Below are 11,970 nucleotides of genomic sequence, written 5' to 3'. Positions count from 1 at the left end.
GTGTTCCATAAACGAAGAAACAAACAAATTGTCGATGATGTTCAAAATCGGTTTAATTTGGAAAAGGCTTCAAAGAAAACGGTAATTTAAAGGTGAATCTTCATAGATATGTTTTAAATGTTTCAAGTGCGAATTTAGTCTTCCGTACCCGTAAAATTTGTCGGGGGTTTTTTAAATTTTGTAAATTTAATTTTTGAAAAGCTATGACAAATGTGATTGGGCAAATATAATTTTTTTGACAAATATGTTTCGAGAACAATTTTTCATTTAAAACTGACCAGAAAGACTCTTAACTTTACTTTATTTTGTGATTAAAATCAGTTAAAATTTTGAAGAATTTAACGCATACTTTATTCTCAGGTTTACAGCTTTTATTTCTCTTTGCTACAGATGGCATTGTGATAGCTAAAAATTATACAAAACGTAATTTTAATATTTATTAAAATATATTACTACTCTACAAAATGATGAGACGACAGTGCAGTGATAATAATATGAATACGGACAAAAATAAAACTTCTTAAACTATATTTTCATGTTATCCAACCAGTGTTATTATGTATAAAATATGTTACATGTTAATATAATGAAACGTTAATACATTTTAATTCTATACGCAAATGCCGCTTGCCTGTAGCACATACAAAGTGATTTTCAAAAAAGATTCCATCTGCATATTTTGGAAATAGAATGAAAAATCAAAAAGGCCGAAAACAGACATCGGGTCACTTTTAGAAATAAAAATACAGTATTCAGTTAATTATATTAAAGGATACCTTCTTATCAAAAAAGGGTCTATTTTATTTAAATGATACTGACTTATTTTTAGTAGCAAAGTTTTGTTGTTTGATAATATTTTTCCTAGTCCTTTATTTTTGGCGCATGGTTTGAGATATTTTTATGTTAAAAATTTCCACCAAGAAAATTTTCAACCACGAAATTCCTAAAACATTTTTAAACATTTTCAATGATTTTATATTGAAAAACAAATCATTTGCGGTCGGGGAATTTTGGCCTAAGTCTAAACCTTAAATAACCGTAAAATTAGTGTGGATCAAAACAAAGTGGATCATTGTTGGTCCACTTTGTGGCCCTTGTGGCCATTGTTGGCCCACATTGGTGGACCATGAAGTTGGTCCTCTATACAGTGTATCGCATTTAAGATGACATACTCATATTTTCGTTATTTATGGGAATACCGATTTGATATTCTGCACAGTCATACTTTTATTAATTTTGAGTAAGGTATATATGGGTATAAAAAAATATTGTAAGCAACTTTTTCTAATAATTTTTTTCGATATCTCTAACCATTTCTGCTGCTAGACAAAATATTAGGAATCGGCCTTATTTGTTGATTTGCAGTAGTCTAAGTTTCAAGTTCAGATTTTGGTTAAGTATCTAAAATGTGACTCATCACCCTGTATGACTGTGCAAAATTTCCAACCGATATTCTTTCAAATAACGATAATGTAAAGGTGTCTTATTCTTAAATGCGATACATTTTACAAAAACTAGATACTGCATTATCATTCCCCTTAAAATGAGCCATTCGGTTTTTTCAGGATTTTTGATTTCCCAAACAACTTTCGAAATAAAAGGGTGCAAGCTTATTAAAAAATTACTCTGTATAATAATACAAAAAGACTTCGGCTTTAAAATTTACATGCTTCTGCTGTTAACGCACCGGCTGTGAAAATGATATGTTGTGTTAGGTGGATACACATTTTTGGCTAAAATATGTATATGAAAAGCTTAATATAAAATATAATATATCAAAAAACATATTTTATGTATGCGGGAGCTTTTATCGTATACATATCGTTTATTTAACGCGTCTTATATCTCAATCTCAAGCACACATTTTTTTCTTGTAGTTTTACGTAGTTTTAATACTTTAATAACAACTTCAACTAAATATCTTTTTAAATATGTGTTACGTTATAATGTAACATAAACAAATAAATATGATCAAGGCGTCAAAAAATTTAGAATTTGATGGAACGTTGTATATATTTTAATTCACCCATACGGTTATAGTTTTGAGATTTTATAAACTTCCCAAAGGAAAGTTATTGTAATGGGACCGAAAATTCAAATTGAAATTTTCAACACATATTGTATGTTTAGTCAGGACAATGTATTAAAAACGCTTTTAATTATTTTCATCCCTTGGGAAGTTGATGGTGTAGTCCATGAGGGTTGCACTCATATAAACAGCTTGTACCTGCGATACAAAAGTCGACTGCTCTCTTTGGTTATAAAAAGAGAAAGTTATAACAAAAATGCGTACTGCGCCATGATATCAGAGCCGTAATATAATGGAATAGCAATATTATGCTTTTGAGATGACAGATTGAGTTTTTTCTATTCTTTCTGAATTCCGCCATTTATTTGGTTTTCGGAAAATTTTGAAAGTATTATCTAGAATTTATTTTTCGTTTTTGGAGAATATTTCACAAGACCACCAGCTGAGACAACTTGAGACTTTTCAAATCTTTTATGGTTTTAAAGAAAATGGATACCAAAATTTTGTCTGAATTTTTGCCTTCACGGGTAAACAATGACGTTTACGAGAAAATGTTTCAAACAAAATCTGTGAATTTTTTATAAGAAAAATTTTTTTCTAACAGTTTACAAGATGTATGGCCCAATTAACCTTTGTTGCTCATTTACGAACTTAGCCCCACTTTTTGCGTCCTGAGCACGCTGTCAAAGCTTGATATCTGTTTTCGTTTTTGAAATACAACCAAAAATGGACTCTTTAGTTGATTTTATGGATAACTCTTCCAAAATTTTGTTCGTAGCATCAATATTTTTAAGCGATACAAACTTGGGAACTAACTTGGTATACCTTGAATTATATTATATATATACAAGCTTTAAAAATATTTTGTATGTGAATACTTATTTATAGAGTTTTTCAAAGTATTGATTACAAAACATCATGTTTAATCCTTACAAATGATGTCTTCAGAAAAAGACGCTTATATATTTGTAGATCTTTTTCGAATTTGTAATAGGACGCAAAATGAGCTTTCATGAAAATTCGAGTCATAAAGTATAAAATATTTTTTGAATGCCACGTTTAATTTAACGAAAAATACATAAACACGTGAGTAGAAAAATACTAAAAACAGTGTTAGAAACAAAAGTCTAATCAACTAATCGAGAAACAAAATCTAAAAATAATTTTAATTGTATTTGATACGATTGAATGAATCGAATACCTACTTTTTTTTAATCTTATCTAACTATTAAACAAAGCTAATACAATAATGTTGTTTTGTCTGTAACAATATGATGAGCTTTTGTAGTTAATCTTCTTATAAGAAGCTTTCACACAATTCATACACAACTGCATTAAATGCTATATTATTTACTTCTTCATTATTTAAGTATAACAAAGCTTATTATTACATTTTTATTAAATTTTAGTTTTTTTTTCATGTTTTTGTAACTTCCAATGGAATTAAAATTAAGTACTTATTTCTTCTATTTAAGAAGAAGACATATTGTTATTTAATCAATTTCATATTTACCGAAAGGATTTTTTTTCTAATTTCAATAAATGGGTAAGCAAAAAAGATTGTCTACACGTCTGAAGAATGTTGTCTTTTTTTAATTACTGTATGAAGATTTTAAAAATACCTTTATTGAAAATATTGAACGGTAAGAAATTTTTTTGAGGGAATAGTAACATTAGCAACAATTATGGCGGATAACTCAATGTAGTCAGGACCATACTGGGTGGCTATATCACAATACTGTTATATTACTTATACTAAGATAGATACTATAGTATCTGTCTTTATACCATACCAGCGTTGTAGTAAACGCCATGCACTTCTTATAGTGTTAAAGTTTTAAAAATACAAGTTTCGGTGAGTAATATAGTTTTCTAAACGGGCGGAAAATACATATTTCGTTGAACTGTCGCATAGCCTCGAATTTAGTGTTTTATTCCCTTTGTAAACGTCCCATCCTTTCCCTTTTTTCGTTTTTGCTTGTCGTTCAACAATCACAAACCACAACAACAACTATAATCTCATCTGATGATCTTATAAATTTGGGGGTATTTCTTTGATTGGTCTTTATTTCATTGTGTCTTCCTTTTCAACTAATCTTTTATTTCTATTTTGGTATTGAAGCTATCTACAACCAGAGTTGTTACCAAACGTTTATGATTTTTTAACAAACAAGGTAAAACTGGTAAACATTCATTCGGTTTTCATTCATTCGCATATTTAAAAGTAAGGGAATATTAATGAAATAAACAGCTCAATTTCATCATTAATTAATTGTCTGTCATGTTTAAAATCGAAAAAAAATTTTAAATGGGAAATAAAAGTCGAATTTTATATTGTCTTAATTTATTCAATAATTATTCAAACATAAAAAAAGCCACTAAAACAATATAATATAATTTATGTGTTAAACAATCAATTAATTAAGGAGCGCAATTATAAATTTTGCTATACAAGATTTTCAATGTTAAAATTTGTAAGCAATAAATTATATTTATAAATGAATGAAATAATAAATATAGACCGTGAGCGCACAATGAAGCGAAACTATTGTTCTTTTTCCTTCTATCTTTTTGAGAACCAATAGAGATAATATTGATAATAAACGAATTTGATTTTTTTATCATAGCTTGAATGTCGAAGTCATAGAAGCGAGATTTCAATTTTCGAATTTTTTCGAAAGGCATACAATTAAAAAAAATTAAATTTTAATCATGGAAATTTTGCGTCAGTATTGGCTCACAGTCTAATAAAACTTTTTAAATGTGAATCATGTTTAACCATATATACAATATAAATCATTAAATTATTATGTTATTGTCACGTACTAATCGAATTCTATTAGCCTGTGGTTTTTACCATTTGTTATTTGTTTTATTGTGTACTGTTCACTTAAACGGATAACTAGATTCCAGTATCCAATATAAATAATATGTGTACGTTTATACTTATCACTGGCGAGCTTATATTTTATGAACACGTTTGAGTCTGGAAGTGGGTAGATCAAAGTATGTATGTATTATTTTTTATGTTTTTCCAATAAAAAAATATGTTATTGTATTATTTCTTTTAATGGTTATGGTTTTTTATTCTCTCATTTAAAAAATCGATTATTATTTCTTCAAAAAAGGTAAAATAATATTCATAAACTATAAAAAAAGGACGATTTAAGTAAAATTGTAATTCCCTATAGAATAACAAGCAACCTTTTAGCATAATAATATTATAAACTCGAAAGTAACTCTGTCTGTTTGGAAAAAGAATATTGTAGTTTCGATGTTGCCAAAAATCTTAAAATCGAGTTCGTAGAGAAAACTACTTAATTTACCTACTAACAATGATAAAACTTTTATTTTTTTTAATCCCAAAATGCACACTATTGTTTGTTATGTATCGGCTCATTCAGTAGCCGAACGTGTTTTAGAGACTTTAAAGACGATAGCGCTTTAACTGACTACTGAGCCGGACAATCGAACGAATTCAAATAATAAATTGTAGGAGTTATTTGAATTACAAGGAAAATTTTTATAATTAATCGTTCTAAATAAGTCGTTCGAAATTTTGTGATTGTGTCTGTCAATCTATTTGAACGAAAAAGTTTATCAAGCGACTTATTACAGAATACAATGATATAAATTCTCATAGGATGTATCGAATGCATGTGAACTCATAACATCTAATCTGTTTATAAATTTTTCATAAATAAACTAAAATAATAATTATCAATATTTATACAGAAGACAAAATCATTAATATTTATGTTGATTACAAATTTTCTATGTAAATTGATGTTTATTCAGTACAAACAGTAATATAAACAATATATATGTTATATCTAATAACCAACTATAATAATACACTAATATACGATCATTAATACAAAATAGGTTATAATATGACATGGCATGGCGGCTGAGTTGTTGTCCAACTTCCAACTGAGTATGAAAGAATTGAGGAGCTTCCAACTGAAGATGATGAAACTCATTGAAACATCAAAAATACAATCTTAACTTATTGACAAAATAGTTACAACTATAGCTTATTATTTGTAAATGTTTGACAGTTTAAAAAAAATAACACATTGGCTCCAAAAATTTTAGGTGTCTCATTCATCGTCTGAATAATAGGGTGGATGAGTCAGAACTAATTGAACAGCTAGTCAATCTGGTAATAAATAGTAGGAACGGGCTCGCCAAGGTCTGGGTTCTGAACATACCGCAGACTCATACATAATAAGATCCGATGCCATAATATTTATTGTGCAAGTATAAAGTATATGAAATCATTTTATATACAGGTAAGTATTATATGTAGGAAATGTCCAAATAAAAATATAAGTGACATTTAATTGATCTAAAATGTGCGTTTAAAATCAATCAAAATTTTTCGTTTCGAAAAATTTTTTTACGCTTAGCCTCGCGAATTTTTAAATGTCAAAAGACAAAACACAATTGGTTCAAAGTCTAGGTTTATTGTTATCAAGCCTTGACGGCATATGTCATTGACAAAACAACAAAAGAAAGACATTCGGAGCAAAGTAATAAAATATATTAATTTTAGTGAAACAAAATTAGTTTAACAATTTGAAACAAAATTAGTTTAACAATTTTATAATTTCTGCGAAAACATTAAATTCTCCTAATTTTGTTTTTTTTTTAATCATTTTTAGTGGGAAGGGGCTTCTGTAAACATGTCTGAGTCTGACTTGATAAACTTTTCCTAATATATGTTTAATGAATACATGGTATTTTAATTAACACGAATTTATAAAGAATCGGGGAAAATCATCAACATAGAAGCTTTTTCTAGCCTAAAAAATAAAACAAATTTTAACATCATTTATTACTTTGTTTCAGGCAGATAGGCAGATTTAGTTTTCGTATAAAAAACGAAGTTAATGGGGTTGACCCTCCGTTCCTCAGATATTTGCATCTCTTACAGAGGCCACCGAACGTAGATTAAATAAATAACATTAAAAATAGTGATGATGGTGGCCTCTGTAAGAGATGCAAATGTCATTAAGTTCGTTTTTTATACGAAAACTAAATCTGCTTGAAACAAAGTAATAAATGATGTTAACATTTGTTTGGATTTCAATCCTCAACCTACGTCCAAGTAGTCAATATTCTCAGTCAATATTCATGACGGCTATATTTAAGTCACAATGTATTTTTCGAGCCAAATATGGGTTTAATAGTGGAAACCCGATAAAAACGTGAAAGCGTTGGTAAAAGTAAAATATATTATTCTTCGCATGGGTTGTATTGTTATTTGTTATTTTCTGGCTATTCCATAATAAAACTCTCAACACAAAAGGATTTACTATTTTACGTTAGTGATTGTTTTCAACTTCTCTAATTTCAATTGCACCTAAATTTTAACTTAAAATATTTACGCTAGCATCAGATTTAGAGTTTCATTTCAAGTTTCTGAAACAGAAAGTAAGCCATAAGGAACATTTAAGAAATTATATAGATTGTGTGCTTGTACAGTCACATAAGCATTGTATCTATCTGTCGCACGGTTTGTATAACTTAGGTATGGATAGATACACTCAAAATGAGCGTTTACAAAATAGATTCACTGCTAAGATAATTACTGTTTGTAGTTAACAGCTAGAGCTATTGGTATTAAGTATCATCTCATGTTGTGTCTAGAATTATAGATATTATAGTTAAACTATATAATTAGAATGTGAGAATTACCCTTGCAATGGATGTCTTTTAAATATTATGATTAGCAAATTTCACTTCTCAACTATATTATAAAAATAATAATATTTACATCAATGCATGCATGTAAAGTACTTACTAAGTAAGCATGTAAGCTTTAAAATTACTTACTTAATCTGTTTGTACTACCACTAATATGGTTTCAAAGAAAGTTTGTTATTTGTTAAAACGACACTATCGTTATTTTATCAATAGTTTTGTTTCATCTCCAGAATACTGAACTAATTATATTATATGATACAATGAACTTTGAACAAATAACAACTATTTACAAGAGGTGCTAACAGCATATTAAGACATTGGGGGTAAAGTCAGAAATAGAAATATATGATATAAATACGAATTTTGATATTATATGCACACTTGGGTCTTGCAAGCACATTATCAACATGTAAAATGACAACAGGAGCAATCTTCAAAAAGTAAGTGTTTGAATGAATTATTTATACTTTGTGCAATGTTATTAAAGAAATGTGTATATAAGTCGAAAAATAAGGTGTAAAAGTTGTTTTAATAATTTTCCGCCACATTTTGAAATATATTTTTATTAAAACATTTTAAACCACTTAATAAGACAAAAAACTTTTAAGCTTACGTTATTGAGATTCGAATTAATAATCCATCAAAAACTTCTTAAAAAAGGTGTGTAAAAGAATTCTGTTAAATATAAGCCGGTAATATTAGGCCTATGATTTTTAAAATTAAGGGAACAAAAATCAATAAAAATTAATTTTTGAATGAATGATTAATAAAGTGTAAAAATTTTATTACAATAAGTCAACTAATTATGTTTTGTGTTCTTTTTTTATTCAAACTTAAAAATGATTAGAAACTAACTTTTGTAAGAACCTGCTTGCATTTTGTTGGCTGATCAATTCAATATCTATTCCGAAATTTTTTTAACTGATCAACTTAATAGCCATTTCGAGAATGGTTTGCTTAACTTAGCTCAGAAAAAATATGTAAACTTAATACTTAAATACTTTTAAAATGATTATGTTAAATTTGATATACGCAGCTGTAAAATTATTGTCTATTCGCATTTCGACATCATTTACAACAACAACAAAAAAAAATCATTGAAAAATAGGTAGTTAAATGTTTGTCATTGAATATAATTTTAATTTAAAAAAAATTGAATAAAAAACGTAATTACAAAAAGTATGCAATAAACCACAATAAATTCAATTTAAATCCAAAATACATTAAAATTTATAATGTGGTACACCCTTCATTTTCCCTCTATTATCTATTCATTTGAACCAGTAATTATATTCGATTATCCACCACAAACATAGCACCATCAATGATGTCGTCACACAGTCATATGTATGCAATGTATGTTTGTTCCAAGTAGTTCTCTACATCAAAGCCACGTAACATAAGGCATGGTGGTGCAATATACAGAAAGGTCCAAGTTATAACAGCAGAACCTCATCAAACGGCCTATAGTGCGGAAAGCGTCTTTTTCAAGATACAGGAAATTTTGAAATTTTAAAAAGAATATATGTTTTTGTTTTTTTCCCAAACCCTTTATTGGAAAAGTTTAAGAAATTTAACAGAATCAGTTAGACATCCTCCAAGATCTAAACCTCATGGTCATAAATTACGAAAACCAGCGGTAAAAATATGCGCGTGCCATCACCCCATTTCGTGAAATAACCTCTAGTATAGCTGATTTTATACAAATTACAATAATATTAAACAATACCCCATGCTTGGGGAAATTTTGTGCCAAATTTCTAATTTATCAGTTTCCCTTTTTCTAAATTTTCAAAACCTTGTATCTAGGAAAGAATGCATTCCCAACTATAAATCTATTTGAGAAATTGACTGGTAGAGTTCTCAGATCACGCTGTGTAAACTTGATACAATTTCACAAAGTTTAAAATAGAGTTTATGAAAATTCAACTCTTTTATTTAAAGTTTTATTAAGGAAGTGCTCTAATGTGTTTTACTAAGCATTTTCTATTTTCTAACAAAGTTATGCTGCAGCCGTATGTGACGTGAAGTCCTTTAACTCTGCCAATGCAACTACCTTAATGCTTACATACTTTTGATGTATGTATGTTCAATGAATTCTTGTATTAGAATAGTTTTACTTCGATGAATTGTCGCTATCAAACTATTATCATTTTATAAAACACAAGGATATACGTTCAATTCAATATAGAAACATTCCTAGATATATAGTTAAGTACTTTAATATACACAAACAAAACTTATATCCTTACAATTTACAATATTAGAACTAGAATCTAGAATTGTATGGTACAACATTGCAATCACATACATTCTTACATTGCTTTACACATAATTCATATTGGTTTGTTTTCTAGGCTATCTAACTGTCATTCAGTTTGAGAGTTTAATATACTACCTATTTATTTAGTACAAGATAGCTTTAAGTGTTTTTCAATTTATGTGATTTGTATTAAATTAATTGTCTATCAAGATTTTTATATTATATATCAATGGATTGATTCTTTTTAAAATTGTTTTAATAGAAATGTATGTGTACTATCGTCGGAACAGAACTAGACTTTGCCATAATCGTTGGAAGAAGAGTCAATTCTACTTTTGATAGCCCTAACGCTACATGCAATTGTAGACCATGAATTAAGCCTCCTTCTATAAATTATAATTAAATATATACTGGGAATATAAGATCATGGTACAAGTAAAAGGAACGTCACGATAAAGTTGATTTAAAGGCGGATCAATTTTGGTTAGTTATTTTTTTATTGAAATTTGGTGGGGAAAAAATATGCCTGTCACCTGATACCAGTTGGCTTTGATTGCCGAAAAAAGAAGCGAAAAGATTTTAATTTGTTGAATTTGTTTGTTTTTTTAGTAACATAAAATATAAATGCTACACAGTTTCAATTATAATATAAATTAATTGCTAATAATTAAAAAAAATAAAAATAGACCATTTCAAATCGGTTCAGTGAGATTGCATTAAAAATAAATTGTATCAGTTTTTCACCAGATTTTCAAGAATTATTTTTATTTGATAAACACTTATCTTAAAGGAAAAAAATTTATCCTGTTTGGATTCAATGAAAATTGATATGGAAAATAGTTGTGTTGATCAATTGGTATAAAATATATTCTTATCACTGATTAGAAAAAAAAGAAGCAATCAAAGATAATTTTCGTCATGGTCCTCTTTTAAAACCTTTCACAAAATTTTATTAAGTGCAAAAACTTGTATTATTTTTCCCTTACAAGCGTTGCTAATTTTTCAATCTACACTGAAATGAACAGTGCGAAATAATCCACTTAAATCAAAAGCCTTGAACGACGAGCTACCATCACTATAAATAATATACTATGTATACTATAAATAAAGTATACGCACTGAAATAAAAAATTTTCCAGAAACTTTTCACGATGCAATTTCGAGGTACTCCAGGAAAAAGATTTATTTATTTTTATATTTTAATTTAAAATCTTTCGTCGTAAAACAGTTGTGAAGTGCATACCTTTGGACACCCGATATGCATAATTGAATTCATATACAATTTCATGAATAGAATGATTTAAGCTTATTAGTAATGCATTTATATAACTTTACTTTATAGAAATAATATAAATTAATGTATATATATATATTGCACTTAGAATCTACATAATTTCATTATGGACTATTTTCTTTGTATGCTAGCGCCTGTAATATCAGAACGCATTTAAAATTACTCAACTCATAATAAAAACTTAGGTAGTTATTGTCTTAAAAATTGAAATAATTTTTAATTTGATTTGTAAACAAACAATTTCTCTCATAATTTATTTCAAATTTAAAAAATAAAAATTCTTGGTCCAATATACATGCACGCACTTATGTGAATATATTCAGAAATAATAATTTAATTGATCTTAAGTTCACATTTTTCACCAGAACGGATTTTAAAAGGTAAACCATCAAAATCAAACCTGAAACCGCGTCTTATGTTAAAAAAAAGCAATGAACATAGACAGTGAAATTGGAATCTTATGCATATGAATCAGAACCTCTGCCATTTGGAAAGCAAACAGTTGGCTGAGTTAATTATTGAAATACTATGTAAAGGCAGTGTAGATTACGGAATCGCTGGTTGTTTTATATTTACATTTTTTATAATTAAACTTTTGTTCTATCTCTAACGGCCTACCAGATGTTCATTTTCAAACTTGGCCTCACTTTTTACGCCCCGAGAGCTATGCAA

The sequence above is a fragment of the Chrysoperla carnea genome, chromosome 1 (genome assembly GCF_905475395.1).
Source record: "Chrysoperla carnea chromosome 1, inChrCarn1.1, whole genome shotgun sequence".
NCBI classification, from domain to species: Eukaryota; Metazoa; Arthropoda; class Insecta; order Neuroptera; family Chrysopidae; genus Chrysoperla; species Chrysoperla carnea.
This window is presented reverse-complemented; position numbering follows the sequence as displayed.